Source organism: Phacochoerus africanus, chromosome 7, assembly GCF_016906955.1.
Source record: "Phacochoerus africanus isolate WHEZ1 chromosome 7, ROS_Pafr_v1, whole genome shotgun sequence".
Taxonomy (NCBI): Eukaryota; Metazoa; Chordata; class Mammalia; order Artiodactyla; family Suidae; genus Phacochoerus; species Phacochoerus africanus.
The window spans coordinates 50,935,843-50,954,132 of NC_062550.1; the positions used below are offsets into that span (position 1 = coordinate 50,935,843).

An 18,290-nucleotide genomic window follows, 5' to 3' on the forward strand; every position below is an offset into this window, starting at 1 on the left:
CAGGCTAAGGGTCAAATAGGAACTACAGCTGCCAGCCTACACCACAGCCACAGCAACGCCAGATCTGAGCTGCGTCTATGACCTACACCACAGCTCACGGCAACACCGGATCCTTATCCCACTGAGCAAGGCTAGGGATCAAACCTGCAACCTGATGGCTCCAAGATGGATTCTTTTCTGCTGCGCCACCACGGAACTCCAAGGAAAGTATTCTTTATTGCCAACATGAGAATCCCCTACATCTATGTTTGATCTAAAGAGCAGTAAGATGGTGATCATGTCTTCTGCTATATTGGTTTTAGTTTTCAGTGGGTTAATTAATTGCTCTTTTCACATTTCACTAAATGCTAAATACAAACTTTTAAGCACTGTTTTAGCAGACCAGTGCCAACCCCATAATTCAATAATGTATTAAGTTGCTTAAATACCTGTCTAATGTCTTAGTTATTTTAATCTGCAAGAATGTAAACTATTTAGAGGGGTTTACCCACCTGGCTTTTCTGTTTGTTGGAATACTCAAAATATTTTGTTGTGAATGGTGATGAGTGGGAGATAATTAGTGGGAGTGGGAGGTAATTAGAGTCATCGAAATGCTGAAAAATTCCAAAGGGAAGTTCAGTGGTGGGCACTACTTACTACTTGTCTCAGGACTAATTACCACTGGATCTGCACGAAATTTTTGACTTAATCTTTTAGGGACTTTTTCTGTACATTTAAGTTACTTTCATGTAAGTTAGTGGAATGTAAATTTCTACATCTTTTTTGTTGTTGTTGAAATAAAGTTCTTCCATAGCATATTTAGGAAATGAGAAAAATTAACATTTATTTAAATTTGCTATATAACAGCTCTTATAGCAGACATTGTCATACATAGTATTATCTTTTAAAATGTGACAGCAAATTTTGGAGATAGTTATAAAAATCACATTTCTTTGGATAAATAAACCGAAATTCAGGAAACTCAAGAATTTTCTCACTGTCAAGCAGCTCTATGTGTTTTCAATTCAGGTCTTTTTGATGGTAAGTTCCAGGCTTTTTAATATAAGATTGCACTTTCTGATAATTTCAAGTTATTAAGTGATGTATTATGCTTTCACAAGGTTAGAATACTCTTTCTTTTACAAATTCATATTTTGTAAATAGTCTAGGGGATAAATGTATTGTTGCTTTCCCTTTCAGAACATTTCACTCTTTTTTTAAAAAAATAGAGAACACCTCTAAACTTTAGGAAAATGCATTATCCTCTTTGTAAAAGTTTGCCCCCCGCCAGTCACCTAAAAGTGAAGATGAGATGTTGCATAAAAATTGTTAATCATTAGTCTACAGTTTAAGCTCCCAGTCATGCGCAAAAGTGGAGAGAGAACCTCTATTACAGTGTACATTCATGGCATCCCTCTTGCAGTTAATAAACAGTTTGTATGGTTGTGAGAAAGATGATGAATAAGTCATCTGAGGATAGCATCTTATTAAAACTGCATTATATGTGGGCTGTAAAACTATTTTCTAGGGACTTTAGAAAAATATAAGTCGATGAAGCTGGAAGGTATTTATTTATTTGTTGAGTTCAGGATTTACCAGTTCAGGAAATAGCAATAATTTTAGGTACTTAAAGTAGGAAGTGATTTCATACAAGAAATTAAATTTTTGAACAGTCTGGAGGAATGCGGTGTGGAGGCTGCCTCGAGGCTATTGACATCAAGGTCAAACAATCATAGGTCAATTAGCTGCATCAGCTGCTGCCAGCACTGCTGCCCGCCACCCCCCACTGACTCATACCTTAGAAGCATGTGACCAGATAATAGTATCCTTAAACCTACTGGGATTTTCTTTTCAGCCCCTATAGCCACAGGAAGATGGACTTGAACAGATAGGGTATAGGTTCAAAGTATAGGTTTTGGAGTTAGACACCCTGAATTTGCCACTAAGTATATGTATGACTTTGGGCCACTTATTTTAATTCTTTAAATTTTGTTTTCATTGTCTCTTCAATGGATTTAAGAATGGTAGTTAGCTCATAGGATTACTGTGAAGCCTAAATTAGCAATGTCTGTACATGTGGTGTGTCAGTTAACATGACATCAGTGGGAAAATATAAGCAACAACGTGACGTATTGCTTACGAACAAGTCAAGAAGTTAGGCTCCAGCTTTAATTAATTTATTGTCTCAATGCAGTCATCATGGACCAATGGCCTTGCTTCTGAGACTGATCTTTCTCATAGTTGCATCATGACAGCAATATCCTAAACATCATACCTCTGCACAATTCCACCAAGAAAGAATATCTATGCTTTTCTGGGGCTTCTTTTTAGGAGGAAGTAAGCCTTTCCTAGGCACCCCTCAATAGGTTCTATCTCATGTCTCTTTGGACCACATGTTTACCTCTAGACCAATGGACTGTAAGATTAGCTTAGACTAATAAAATATGTATCCCAGGCTAGGATACTCTCCCTGGAGCTACATGGGGGAAGGGCAAACAAAACCAAAACTCAAAGATTTTGAAACCACATTCCTGGTTACCAAAGGGGAAATGTGAGGCTGGAGGGATAAATTAGGGGGTTGGGATTGACATATACATGCTGCTATATATAAAATAGATAGGTAGCAAAGACCCACTGTATAGCATAGGGTAATCTCCTCAATACTGTGCAATAGCCTATATGGGAAAATAATCTGAAAAGGAATGGTTATATGTGTATGTACAACTGATTTACTTTGCTATACATCTGAAACCAACACAACTTTCTAAGTCAACTATACTCCAATAAAATTAAAAAAAAAAAAAAAAACCTCTGCTGGCAAAGAAGGAAGAAAGGTTGTTAGTGTACAATCAACAGTGTCTGCTGAAAGTCAGTCAGTGAATTATTAGTTTTTATTGCAGCCTGTTGTGCTGTTTACTCTGGTGAATACGAAACTATGAAATTTTACAAGATACTTGTCAAATGAAATATAGTTGTAGGGTTATGAAGTCCATTTCCAATGTGATACCTATTTTCTCTCTAAATAGCTCATCTAAGTGAGATAGTTCTTAAAACAAAACAAACTTTCTTGATGGAGAATTCAGTACCTCCTAAGGTAGCACATTCTGTTGAAATGAATGTATAGCTTCAGAAATGGAATATTACCAATAAGAAGTCCCTGTGGCCCATCCCTGAATCCCAGAGGAAATCACAATGACGAGTTTATGTTAATAATTTCCTTGCTCTTCTTAATGGTTTTGCCATGTGTATCTGTAATTCTAAAACATAAAAAAAAGAAAAGTATTTCATTTAGTCTGTTTTAGGTATGTTTTTGTTCTCACTCTTTGTTGTTGTGTTAGTAGTGACTTATTTTCTCTAATATGGATTATTACATTTTATGCACATGTTTATCTAGTTAACTGTCAATGGGCATTTTCATTCTTTAAAGTTCTAGTGTTTTCAAAGAAAATTTGCTACCACAAGGTGCTTTAAAATCTTTTTAGTGTCACCCGATACACCTGTTTAAGAGACCCTTCAGAATGTATATTTTGGTGTAAACATCTGTTGTGTTTACTTTTAACAAATAATGCCAGTTTTTTCCCAAAGACCAAGTGACACTCCCTCCAGAGTATAAAAGAGTTCCTGTGGTTTCCTGTCCTGGTGACTACTGGTTTTTTCACTTTTCCATTTTTTGATAATTAAGTGTGTTTGATACATTATCTCCGTTGTGATTTTCATTTTGCTGGATTGCTTATGAGATTGAGCATGTTTTTAAATCATTATTAAAGTATAGTTGATTTACAATGTTTCTTCAAGTTCTCCTGTACAGCAAAGTGACCCAGTCACACACATTTCTTTGTGCCGTACAGTGAGCATGTTTTTGTATGTTTATTGGACATTTCACTTCCTCTTCCAGTTTAGATTAAGCTGAATTCTGTGTGGGCAGGTGGTTAGGTCCTATTGATTCATGTATACCTACTTCTAAGGTTAAAAATAATTTTTGTCTTCGAGTCATGATGATGCTGTTTAAGTTCAAAGTTGAATACGATCTTTTCATCTATTAGTTCTTTTTTTCTTACTTTATTGTGTTGGTAAGATTTTCCAGTACAGTGTTGAATAGATGTGGTGATGATGGGCATCCTTGTTTTGGTTCTTATTTTAAAGGGAATTCTTTTACTATTTCACTATTACACATAATGTTTATTTTACATTTTTGATAGATACCCTTTATCAATTGAGGAAATTCCCTTCTGTTCTTTGCTAATTTTTTACCATGAATGGTTATTGACTTTAGTTACATGCAATTTATATATCTCTCAAGATTACATTATTTTTATTTAATTTTAATTTGCTAATTTTATTATGAATCATAAATAGAGTGTCTACCATAATGACCTTGCATTCTAGAATAAATGTATTTTGGTGATATATTTTATGTCGCTACATCCAGTTCGCTAGTATTTTATTTAGGTTTTTACATCTGTGTTGTCAGTGAGATTGGCCTCTAATTTTCCTCCCTTATACTATTCCTGTCAATTGTTGGTATCAAGGTTAGACTAATTCCATAACAAAATGAGTTGCAGAATCTTCCCCTTTCTTTGGGTAAAACTGGAATTGTCTCTTTGGTGAATTCATGGTAGAACTTGTCTAAATCGGCCTGGGCCTTTGATTTAGTTTGTGGGAAGATTTTAACTAGTAATTAATTTTTTAAGCATTATAAATCCATTAAAATTTTCTATTTTGGGTCAGCTTGTTGTGTATTATTCTAGCTACTTTAGTCTTCAAATTTATTCATCTTCTTTCATTATCTTTTAAAATTTCTGAAATATCTGTAGTTTCATACCTCTTTTTCATTCTTTTCTTCTTTTCCTCTTTAGGTTTCACTCTGTGTTGTAGAGTTCTATGGGTTTCGACAAATGCATAATGTCAGGTACAGTCTCACCAGAGCTGTACATATTTTATTCATCCTTTTAAACAAATCTATTTTTGGCTTTGTTGAACTTCTGGGTTTGTTTGCTATTTCATTAAATTTATTCTCCTATACCCTAGCCTTTTATGTTGACACACTTTTCAGACTTTAAAAAAATTAACGATATAATTTCCTTCTAAGGAACTGCATTCCACAAATTTTGACACATGGTATTTTTATTATTGTTCATTACTAGATATTGAAATTTTTGTTATGACTTCTTCTTTAGCCCAGAATAGTTACTTGGGATTGAATTTTTATTAAAATTTTTTTTTTTAAGTTTTTGGCCACACCCACAGCATGTGGACGTTCCTGGGCCAGGGTTTGAATCCATGCTGCAGCAGTGACCTGAACCACTGAGGGTGATAGTGCTGGATCTTTAACCCACTCTGCCACGAGAGAATTCCAGAAGTGAGTTTTTAAATTTCTAAGTATGCTGGCAAAATTTACCTTTTTTATTACTGAATTCTTTTTTTTTATTTAAATTTTTTTTTTTTTTTTTTTGCTTTTTAGGGCCACCCCTGTGGCATGTGGAAAACCCTGTTCTAGAGATTGACTCAGAGCTGCAGCTGCTGGCCTCACAGCAATGCAGGATCCTTAACCCACTGAGCAAGGCCAGGGATCTAACCTGTGTCCTTGTGGATATTAGTTGGGTTTGTTACCACAGAGCCATAATGGGAACTCCTGTTATTGAATTCTTAATTAATTATCTTGTAGCAAGAGAATGTGGTTATGACATCAGTTCTCCACAATTTGTTGAGACTTGCTTTTGCTTTTCTGTTCTCTTATAACTTCAGGTTTTATAAATATTTCATGTGGGCTTGAAAAGAATGTGAATAGTTATAGGAATCCTAATACATAGCTTGTAAATCAAGTTTACTAATTGTGTCTAAATCATCTATCTACTTACTAATGTTTTTGTTTTCTTGATGTTACCAATAACTGAGAGAGGGTTGTTGACATTTCCCACTCAGTGGGTTTATCACTTTTCCCTGTAGTTCTGTTAACTTTTACTCTATATGTTTTAAGGCTGTTTTCTTAGAAGCCTATAAATTTAAAATTATTATTATTATTATTTTAATGGCTGTAACCGTGGCATATGGAAGTTCCTGGGCCAGGGATTGAATCTGAACCGCAGCTATGACCTGTGATGCAGCGGCGGCAATGCTGGATCCTTTAACCCACTGCACCAGGCTGGGAATTGGGGCCAGGGATCATACCCATGCCTCCACACCTGAGCCACCTGCAGTCTGATTCTTAACACACTGTGCCACAGTGGGAACTCCTAAAATTACTTTAAATTGGGAATCAAAACCTTTTATCAGTTGAGAGTTATTTTCTTCTACTTCTGATGATATTGTTCTGTGTCTCCTGGATGCTGTTGCTACTGTTGAGAAGATTGCTATGTGTTGAATAGTGATGCTTTAATTCTGATTTTATTTTATTTTATTTTTGATGTTTTACAAGTTTATTAAAGTGAAAGTACATTTTCTTTTTCTTTTTTTTTTTTTACAGAATGAAATACATACATTTACACACAATTACATTCACACAGATTATTATAACATGGATCTTAAGAAACAGATTAAGTGACTCCCACTGGAGAAGTGGAATGGAAAATATGCTGAGACAAATAGGAAATTTATTCTATACTTTATCCCAATTTTATGGCTTTCATCTTTACTACTTAGTTTTATCTATTACATTCCAATTTTTCTTTAAAAATTAGCATTATATTAAATTGTTATATTATGCAACTAAAATTTATAAAGAAGAAAGCCTTATATACCATTAAATATTTTATATAGCATAGTAAAAAGAATAACTTAACTGGTAAGCATAGCAAAAATAATACACCTTCTGAAAATAAGTAAAATATAAAATGCATAAGTTGGTTAAAAAACAGTGTAACTATATAAATATGTCCTCACAATTTGTTCCATCTCATTGATTCTTCAATACAGGCATTACACCATTCTAGGTGATGTGATAAACAAGACATTATAGACTTTACATTGTACCATGGAGAGAAATGGTTATTAATAATACAATTGTAGGAGTTCCCGTCGTGGTGCAGTGGTTAACGAATCTGACTAGGAACCATGAGGTTGCGGGTTCGGCTCCTGCCCTTGCTCAGTGTGTTAACGATCTGGCGTTGCCGTGAGCTGTGGTGTAGATTGCAGACGCAGCTCGGATCCCATGTTGCTGTGGCTCTGGCGTAGGCTGGTGGCTACAGCTCCGATTGGACCCCTAGCCTGGGAACCTCCATGTGCCACAGGAGCGGCCCAAGAAACAGCAAAAAGACAAAAAAAAAAAACAATTGTAGAACTGTATTATTTAATTGTACAGTGGCATTATTTAATTATAATTATCATAAGTTCTTTGATGGAGAGGAAATAAGAATCAGATCTAAGAAGACTTCAGCATTCCAAGAATGATGTCAAATGACCCCCTTCATGGTGGATTATGCACTTATTTACTATGAGATATATTTCTTCTCCAGAGATCCCTTGTTTGTGTATCGATTGTAGATTTTTGGTTTGCAGTTATTCTGAAGTTTTGATGTAAGAGTCTATATGTATATTAGATTGTTTTAAGTTTTTCTCTTAATTGTAAGTTCATCTCTGGTGTCCCGCATTTGTACCCACCTCTTCTCATGATTTCTAATTTTGATGGTATAATTGCGCATGGATGATTTCGTATCTTTACTGTATATATACCTTTACTGGTGAGCCTTGTCATTTGTGGAATTTTTGTTTCCTGTTGCTGACTGTTCTTTTCTGCCTAGAGAAGTTCCTTTAGTATTTGTTGTAGGGCTGGTTTAGTGTTGCTGAATTCTCTCAGCTTTTGCTTATCTGAGAAGGTTTTTATTTCTCCTTCAAATCTGAATGAGAGCCTTGCTGGGTAGAGTATTCTTGGTTGGAGGTTTTTTCCTTTCATCACGTTAAGTATATCATGCCACTCTCTTCTGGCCTGCAGAGTTTCTGCTGAAAAATCTGCCGATAACCTTATTGGGGTTCCCTTGTATGTTACTTGTTTCTTTTCCCTAGCTGCTTTCAAGATTTTCTCTTTGTCTTTAATTTTGGTCAGTTTGATTATTATGTGTCTCAGTGTGTTCCTCCTTGGGTTTATTTTATATGGTACTCGTTGTGCCTCCTGGATTTGAGTGAGGGGTTCCTTTCCCATGTTAGGGGAATTTTCGGCTATTATCTCTTGGAATATTTTTTCTGTCCCCTTCTCTCTCTCTTCTCCTTCTGGCACCCCTATAATACGGATGTTGGTGTGTTTAACATTGTCCCAGAGTTCCCTGAGACTCACTTCATTTTTTTTCAATCTTTTTTCTCTTTTCTGTTCTGCATCCGTAATTTCTTCTCATCTGTCCTCCACCTCACTTATTCGTTCTTCTGCCTCCTGTATTCTTCTGTTAGCTGCTTCTAGTGAGTTTTTTATTTCAGTTATTGTATTTTGCATCTCTTCTTGTTTAAGTTTTATATCTTGTATCTCTTTGGTTAGTGTTTCCTGTAAGTTATCCATCTTTGCCTCCAGTTTATTTCCAGTGTCTTGCATCATCTTCAGCATTGACAGTCTAAAGTCTTTTTCCTGGAGGCTGAGAATCTCCTCATTGCTTAGCTGATTTTCTGGGGTTTTTCCTTTCTCCCTCATCTGAGTTATGCTTCTCTGCCTTTTCATTTTTATAGGTTTTTGGTGTGGTGACCTTTTTATAGATAATAGAGCTGTAGCCTCTCTTACTTCTGGTGTCTGCCCCCCTTGTGGCTGAAGATGGTATGGGGGGGCTTGCTGTAGGCTTCCTGATGGGAGGGGCTGATGTCTGCCCACTGGTAGGTGGAGCCGATTCTAATCCCTCTGGTGGGTGGGGCTTAGTCTCTGGATGGGATTAGGGGCTGCTGTGTGCCTGAGGGGTCTTTAGGGAGCCTGTTTACTGAGGGGTGGGGCTGTGATCCCACCTGGATTGTTGTTTGCCCTGGGTCTTCTCAGCACTGACTGACAGCTGGGGCCAGATTTTCCCAAAATGGCCACCTCCAGAGAAAGGCAACTGCTGAATATTCCCGAGAGCTTTGCCTTCAATGTCCTTCCCTCACAACAAGCCACATTCACCCCTGTTTTCCCATGATGTCCTCCAAGAACTGCAGTCAGGTTTGACCTAGGTTCCTGTGGAGACCTCACTCTGCCCTGAGACCTAGCGCACGTGAAAGTCTGTGTGCGCCTTTTAAGAATGAGGTCTCCACCCTCGCCAAAATGGGTATAGAGGGAACATTCCTGAATATAATCAAAGCCATTTATGATAAACCCACAGCAAATATAATCCTCAATGGGGAAAAACTGAAAGCCTTCTCACTTCAATCTGGAACAAGACAGGGATGCCCACTCTCACCACTGCTCTTCAACATAGTTTTGGAAGTCCTAGCCACAGCAATTAGACAAACCAAAGAAATAAAAGGCATCCATATAGGAAGAGAAGAGATCAAACTGTCACTGTATGCAGATGACATGATACTATACATAGAAAACCCTAAGGACTCAACCCCAAAACTACTTGAACTGATTCATAAATTCAGCAAAGTAGCAGGATATAAGATTAACATTCAGAAGTCAGTTGCATTTCTGTATACCAGCAATGAAATATTAGAAAAGGAATACAAAAATACAATACCTTTTAAAATCGCCCCTCACAAAATCAAATACCTCGGAATACACCTGACCAAGGAGGTAAAGGACCTATATGCCGAGAACTATAAAACTTTAATCAAAGAAATCAAAGAAGATGTAAAGAAATGGAAAGATATTCCATGTTCCTGGATTGGGAAAATCAATATTGTAAAAATGGCCATACTACCCAAAGCAATCTACAGATTCAATGCAATCCCTATCAAATGACCCATGACATTTTTCACAGAAGTAGAACAAACAATCCAAACATTTATATGGAACAACAAAAGATCCAGAATCGCCAAAGCAATCCTGAGAAACAAAAACCAAGCAGGAGGCATAACTCTCCCAGACTTCAAGAAATACTACAAAGCCACAGTCATCAAAACAGTGTGGTACTGGTATCAAAACAGACAGACAGACCAATGGAACAGAATAGAGAATCCGGAAATAAACCCTGACACCTATGGTCAATTAATCTTTGACAAGGGAGGCAAGAACATCAAATGGGAAAAAGAAAGTCTATTCAGCAAGCATTGCTGGGAAACCTGGACAGCCACATGCAAAGCAATGAAACTAGAACACACCCTCACACCATGCACAAAAATAAACTCAAAAGGGCTGAAAGACTTAAATATACGACAGGACACCATCAAACTCCTAGAAGAGAACATAGGCAAAACACTCTCTGACATCAACATCATGAATATTTTCTCAGGTCAGTCTCCCAAAGCAATAGAAATGAGAGCAAAAATAAACCCATGGGACCTCATCAAACTGAAAAGCTTTTGCACAGCAAAGGAAGCCCAAAAGAAAACAAAAAGACAACTTACAGAATTGGAGAAAATAGTTTCAAATGATGCAACCGACAAGGGCTTAATCTCTAGAATATATAAACAACTTATACAACCCAGCAGCAAAAAAGCCCATCAATCAATGGAAAAATGGGCAAAAGACCTGAATAGACATTTCTCCAAAGAAGATACACAGATGGCCAACAAACACTGGTTTGGCTCAACATCGCTGGTTATAAGAGAAATGCAAATCAAAACTACCATGAGATATCACCTCACACCAGTCAGAATGGCCATCATTAATAAGTCCACAAATAACAAGTGCTGGAGAGGGTGTGGAGAAAAGGGAACCCTCCTACACTGCTGGTGGGAATGTAAACTGGTACAGCCACTATGGAGAACAGTTTGGAGATACCTTAGAAATCTATACATAGAACTTCCATATGACCCCACAATCCCACTCTTGGGCATCTATCTGGACAAAACTCTACTTAAAAGAGACACGTGCACCCGCATGTTCATTGCAGCACTATTCACAATAGCCAGGACATGGAAACAACCCAAATGACCATCGACAGATGATTGGATTTGGAAGAGGTGGTATATATACACAATGGAATACTACTCAGCCATAAAAAAAGAATGCCATAATGCCATTTGCAGCAACATGGATGGGACTAGAGAATCTCATACTGAGTGAAATGAGCCAGAAAGACAAAGACAAATACCATATGATATCACTCATAACTGGAATCTAATATCCAGCACAAATGAACATCTCCTTAGAAAAGAAAATCATGAACTTGGAGAAGAGACTTGTGGCTGCCTGATGGGAGGGGGAGGGAGTGGGAGGGATCGGGAGCTTGGGCTTATCAGACACAACTTAAGAATAGATTTACAAGGAGATCCTGCTGAATAGCATTGAGAACTTTGTCTAGATACTCCTGTTGCAACAGAAGAAAGGCTGGGGGAAAAATGTAATTGTAATGTATACATGTAAGGATAACCTGACCCCCTTGCTGTACAGTGGGAAAAAAAAAAAAAAAAAAAAAAAAGAATGCGGTCTCCATTTCCCCCCAGTCCTGTGGAGCTCCTGCGCACAAGCCCCACTGGCCTTCAATGCCATATGCTCCAGGGTCTCTTTCTCCCAGTGCCAGATCCCTGCACGTGAAGGTTTGATGTGGGGCTCAGAACTCTCACTCCTGTAGGTGAGTCTCTGTGAGCCAGTTAGTTTTCAGTCTATGGAGCTTCCCACCCGGAAGGTATGGGGTTGTTTATATCACGAAATCACCCCTCCTACCTGTGGATGTGGCCTCCTCTTTTTCTTCTGGAGTAGGGTATGGGTTTCCGGTCTATTTGGGTGGAGATTGCTCAGCCTTTAGTTGTGAATTTTGTTGTTTTTAGGAGAGAAATTGAGCTCCAGTCCTTCTATTCCGCCATCTTATAATTCTGATTTTAAAACTCATTAAATGTTTGTTAAATCTTATTATTGCCTCCATATCTATTAGTTTTCTTTTTATATTTTCCTTACGTGGGGCTTTGTGTTGAATCTGAATAAATTCTTTAGACTGGACTGAGTCACTCTTCAGCTGTGTCTTATTTGCAGTTAACTTTACCTACTGACTTTTAATTTCAGCCATTGTACTTTTTCATATCTGCAATTTGATTTAAAAAATTTTGGTCATTTCTGACCTTCTTTTATTGCTTTCTAATTTTTATGATCCCATGTGGCTATTTTATAGCCTGTATATAACACTAATTCCTGAATCTGAAGTACTTGGGAGTTTATGCTTCTTACTCATGTTGCTTATTTCTTTATATGTTTGTTTGTCTTTTATTATGCGCTCATATCTTTTTTTAGCAGACCTTGTTTTAGAGTGGTTTTCAGTTTAGAGAAAAATGGCACAGAAATGTACAGCGATTTCCTGTATATCCCTTCCTCCTCTCCCCTCATTTTTCTGTTATTAACATCTTGCATTTATGTGGTACATTTGTCAGAGTTCCCGCTGTGGCACAGTAGGTTCAGGATCTGGAGTTGTCTCTGCAGCAGCTTTTGTCACTGCTTTGGCGCAGGTTCTACCCCTGACCTGGTGCAGTGGGTTAAGGATCTGGCATTGCTGCAGCTGCGGTGTAAGTCCCAGCTACAGCTCAATCCCTGGGCCAGGAATTTCCATATGCTGCAGGTGCAGCAAAAAACAAAAAAAGCAAAAAAAACCGTAGTATATTTGTTGCAGTTGATGAGCCAGTACTGATCATTATTATGAACTAAAGTTCATGGTTTACTTTAGATTTCTTTTTGTGTAGTAAGATTTTGTGAGTTTTGATAAATGTATAATGCTAGGTATAGTATCACATAGAATAGTTTCATTGCCGTAAGATTCATCTCTGCTCCTCCTATTTTTCCTTCCTTTGGGAATCCCTGAGCCCCTGAGGAACCTGTGATCTTTTTACTGTTTCATATAATTTTTGTCTTCTCCAGAATGTAGTTGGAATCAGACAGTATATAGATTTTTTCAGACTGGCTTCTTTCATTTAGCAATATGCATTTTCATTTGGCAATATGTTCTTCCATGTCCTTTTATAACTTACTAACACATTTCCTGTTATCAATGAATAATATTTCATTGTCTGGGAGTTCCCATTGTGGCTCAGTGGTTAATGAATCTGACTAGGAACCATGAGGTTGCAGGTTCGATCCCTGGCCTTGCTCAGTGGATTAAGGATCCAGCATTGCCGTGAGCTGTGATGTAGGTCGCAGACACGGCTTGGATCCCTCATTGCTGTGGCTGTGGCATAGGCTGGTGGCTACCACTCCGATTTGACCCCTAGCCTGGGAACCTCCATATGCCATAGGTGCAGCCCTAGCAAAGACAAAACAACACCACCACCACCAAAAAACCTTCATTGGCTGGATACACTACAGTTTGTTTATCCTAATTCACCGATTGAAGGACCTCTTGATTGCTTCCAATTTTTGGCTATTATGAATAAAGCTGATTTAAATATTTGAGTGTAGGTTTTGAGTTCGTATCTTTTCTTTTTCTTGTTATATACATGTTTTACTTTTATTGGAGTATAGTTGACTTACAGTGTTGTTAGTTTCAGGTATACAGCAGAGTGAATCAGTTATGCATATACATATATCCATTCCTTTTCAGATTCTTTTCCCATATAGGTTATTGCACAGTATTGAGTAAATTTCCTTATCTTTTTGACTTTGGACTTGGGGGTAGAAAACCAGATTGTTCTCCTCCTTAGGGTATTTGTCATTGCCTTGCCTGTGGCCAGGGGGCGCTGTGAGCCTGAGACCATGTTGCTCCCTTCCCACACACCTGTCTGAAGGCAGCAGTCTGGGTTTAGCTCCCCAAGCTTGATGCTAGCTAAAAGCTGACTTGTATCTCCAGGTTGCAGAGCTAGAACTGTCGGCATTTGCCTTCAGGGAAATGTGTCCTGTTGCTCTGAAGCTTGCAACTCTGATTAAATTTCAGGCTACCCTTTTTCCCTTCACAGATAGAGGATGGGGTCTTTTGGAGTTGTCTTTAATTTCCGGTGAGCCCAGAAATGTACTTAGGTTCTATATTGAGGATCCAGTTTTATAATAGGAGGGCCATTTGCAAATGTAAATATGCTCTCATTGCAGAAGTCCTTGGGAATGTGGTTTTTTTTGGGGGGGGGAAATGTGTTTACTTAGATATTTAGTAATGAAGAAAATGTATTATGAATTTAAGATTTCTTGGAACTTTATGTGTGAATTCCTCTGAGGCTTGTGTTTAAATCCAGAGAAGATTTCATTTGCCTCACAAGGGCACTTTGCGTTACTACATTTTGTAACCATGTTAAACAAAGTTTTTGGCTTGGAAATGTTGGGGCCCTTTTATTAGTGGGGATTCTAGTCTCAAAGGGGAGTGAAAGTGGGCTTGTCTTTATATGTTGGAGCTCAAGAGAGTTTTTCTCGCTCTTCTGGCTTTGACCAAGCCAAGACTGGACTCTTCTGTGGGCCACGTTTTTCCCCGGTTTATCTCTGTGGGTGTCTCCTTTAGGTGTTGCTGATTGTGATTGTAAGACAGGTCTCTGGTCAAACCTTTCGTCTTCCTTGGGATCCAGGCTTTGTTTTCTTTTCTTCTGTGTGTATGTGTGTGTGTGTGAGAGAGAGAGAGAGACAGACAGACAGACAGACAGAGAGAGGGAGAGACAGACAGACAGACAAGTTAAAACTCAGTTTTTGGTTATCAGCTTAGCTGATGCCCTCAGGACCAACAGTGAGTCAGTCCTTGGTTACTGCTGGGAAATTTCATCTGTTTTTCCGGTTTCCAGCTTCCATTTACTTCTTTCTCTTTACTAAAGAAAGAGCTTAAATATTTTATGTATTACTTCTGGGTGCTGTGTAGTCAGAGGGGTTTCTCTGCACTTCTACTTACATCAACTATTTCTATATTTGACAGTTCTTTTTTTTTCTTTTGGCATTTTTTGATTCGTTTGAAACCTTTTTTTTTTTTTTTTAATGGCCACAACTCTGGCATATGAAAGTTCCCAGGACAGGGGTCGAACTGGAGCTGCAGCTGCAGGCCTATACCACAGACATGGCAACACTGGATCCAAGTCACATCTGCAATCTACACTGCAGCTTGTGGCAACTCTGGATCCTTAGTCCACTGAGGGAGCCCAGTGATTGAACCCACATCCTCACAGAGATTACATTGGGTCTTTAACCCACCAAGCCACAACAAGAACTCCTACATTTGACAGTTTTTAAAAGTAGAAAATTCTTGGAGTTCCCATTGTGGCTCAGTGGTAATGAATCCGACTAGGAACCATGAGCTTGTGGGTTTTATCCCAGGGCTTACTCAGTGGGTTAAGGATCCAGCATTGCCATGAGCTGCGGTGTAGATCGAAGGTGCAGCTTGGATCTGGTGTTGCTGTGGCTGTGGTGTAGGCCGACAGCTGTAGCTCTAATTTGACCCTAGCTTGGAAGCTTCCATATGCCATGGGTGCAGCCCTAAAAAGACAAAAAAAAAAAAAAGTAGAAAATGCTTCTTCTTTATCTTGAGCCTTGTGTCTATCCTTGTAATGTCTGTTTCCTGATGCTGGGTTTGAGGCAATGTGGACCATATCTGAACCTTCTCTACTTGATTTGCTGTCATGTTTCTCTAGAGTACAATCCTTCTTTTGAACATTCTACTTAAAGTACAATTTCATCCCTTCACCATCATGCTTCCCTGCCTTTCTGCACACCTGAATTTCTCATTTCCTCCCTCTCTCCTCCTTCCTTCCTTCCTCACTCCCTTTCCTTCTTTCTTTCTTTTTGAACGTGCCCATGGCATGCAGAAGTTTCTGGGCCAGAGATCAAACCCGAGCCACAGTAATGACAACACTGAATTCCCTAACTGCTAGGCCATCATGGAACTCTCTGATTTCCTTTCTTAAAGTTTGACATCTAGAATCAAAGTTAATATTTAAGATACGGTTCTTGTCCTCAAAGAATGAACACATAGACTCATACACAGATGACAAACATATGATTAAATATTGAACTGTCGTAGTACAGAAAAGGGAGAAGTCATTGTGAGCTTGACCCCTTGGAGAAGTCTTCACTGTTTTTTGGGGTTTTTTTTTGTTTGTTTGTTTGTTTGTTTTTTTGGCCGTGCCCATAGCGTTTGGAAGTTCCCAGGCCAGGGCCAGGGATTGAACCCATACCATAGCAGTGACAACACTGGATCCTAACCTGCTACACCATAAGGGAATTCCAAGGCTTCAGTGTTTTGAAAGATTAGGAGGATTTCATGAGCTAATCATTTAAGAATAATGACGAGAGAAGTTCAGCAAGAATAAGTGATTTGTTTTGAAGTAGCGGGAAATTGGGAGCTGTAGAAGGTTTTGGGAAAGGGCGGTAAGTATACTATCTCAGAAATTTTAGTCCAGCAGAATTCAGGATGGCTCAGCAGAACAAGAGACTGAAGGTGGGGGATTGGTTGGGAGCCTCTTGCCTAATTCAGGTGTGAGGTTAGGTAGACACGAACAAGGGAGGCAGCAATGGAAATGTACTTACGTAGATGGGTTGAAAAGCCAGGAGAATGGTACATTTATAGTAGATTAACATAAGGAGAAAAAGTAAGAAACTACAAAGTCACTAACTTGTACACAGCCAAATAATCTCCATTGTGTCATAAACCACCTGCCAAAGAGAGTGACAATTTATTGTAAACAGGATAAAATATATCACAATATCAATGGAAACAGCCAGTAGCAGGCAGCCTGCACTCTGGCAGGCCAATCCAGATAATAATCCTTTGTTGTTTAGTAAATCTCTACAAAGGCTCTAAACACAGGATGATTAGCATTGTTTTAAAAGAGCTCATAATGGTCTAACTTTGTGCCTGCTTAGATATCAGAAGACCAGATAACAGTCATGTGAGCCCTCATCTTAGTAATAAATGTTTCCAGTAACATCAAAGTATGATTTTTTTTTCCCCTCTGTGGTAAGTTCTGTTTACTCGGGGTAATAAATGTGAATTGATAATCCAACAAATCTCAGCATATGGTCTGAAATTATCCCATTACCTTATACAGACAGGGAGGAGGGTGGGGTGGATTTGGTCATCCCGTAAGCCCGTGGCATCCCTAGTACTTATGAGCTTTCTTACCTACTGTAACTTACAGGCTTTGCCTTTATTAACTTAACTGCCAGGGCATTAAAAGACTACAGCATCACTGCTGAAAGCTGAAAGGCTAGAGTGTAACAAGTGGACAGGCTCCGTAGCGTTACTGAGCATTACTGGTGCATCACATTCAAATACATGTTGACTTCTGAATATAGGAAGAAGCGATTAATTCAGAAAATCATATCCCAGTGGGTTAAGTCAGGCTTGCCCTTGATGTTCATCCACCTCTTTGTTAAGAGCTGAGAAGCAGGGCATGTGGGAAGCACAGCACTTCTAAGAGAAGTTCCCACTGGTGTTAAATAGTCTGATTGTTGTTCAGTTTTCCTCACAATGACTGTGCTTCTGTGTCTATGTATCTATACCTATCTCCACGTCTATCTATCGACCTGTAGGGTTGCCTGCTTCCTTAAAAAAACTAACTTATACTCTCTCTGATCTAAAGTCTGATGTTCAAACCATCTGTCTCATTTTTACTTCAAGGACTAATTTTTCCTTTTCAGGGTTTCTGATGGATTCTTTTTCATATCCATGCATTTTAGATTCGTATCTGCCTGTTTTCACTTCACGAGTTTTTATTCTTTGAATGGCCATGTGATGTAAGGGACAAAACTGACTGGAAGGTGTCCTTGGGGGCTCACTCTGGGTTGCCTGTATAACAGGCTGGCTGGCTGTTTGCAGAGTTGGGGGTGGGATGGAGGTGGGGGGTGGGGGTAGCATCATCTCTCCTAAGAGGCTGTGCACTGATTTGGCTTCTCACGGGACCTGTGGCTTCTGCTTCTCAGCAGGAGCAGGCTCAATTCTCTGGGCCCCCTAACTGGTGTTTCTGATCAATTCCTACAAATAGCAGGCATTTCAGTCCAGACTGCCTGGTGCCCAAGAAGTTTTGTGTCCGTTCATTGGTCTGTTACTCTCAAACTGGCCCTGTGAGAAGTTACTATGAGGTGGGGGGTGGGAGTGGTTACTCAGAAACATAGACCTGTGCTGGTGTCCAGCGGAGCAGCCACCCTTCTGTGGGATGATGGAAGGGTGGGGACACGTGCCTTTTCTTCTTTTGCCAACCCTTGGCTTGTTGCTCCCCCTTTCTCAGTAAAGCTCTCCTGAAATCCGTGCCCGGTGATGCTGAAGTGTCATTCCGAGCAAAGGACGGCCATGGCGGGGTCCATTGGGTGTGATAGATGTTATTCCTCATTTTATCTCTATGATTATTTTCAACATGCTTACATTTAAAAGTCCTTTCAGAAG

General features: G+C 38.9%; 1 protein-coding gene across 1 annotated transcript in view; it reads left to right on the plus strand.

The window, feature by feature from the left end:
- Window positions 1–18,290, plus strand: part of ITPR2 (inositol 1,4,5-trisphosphate receptor type 2) — a 520,896-nt gene that overhangs the window by 211,982 nt on the left and 290,624 nt on the right. The window lies entirely within an intron of this gene.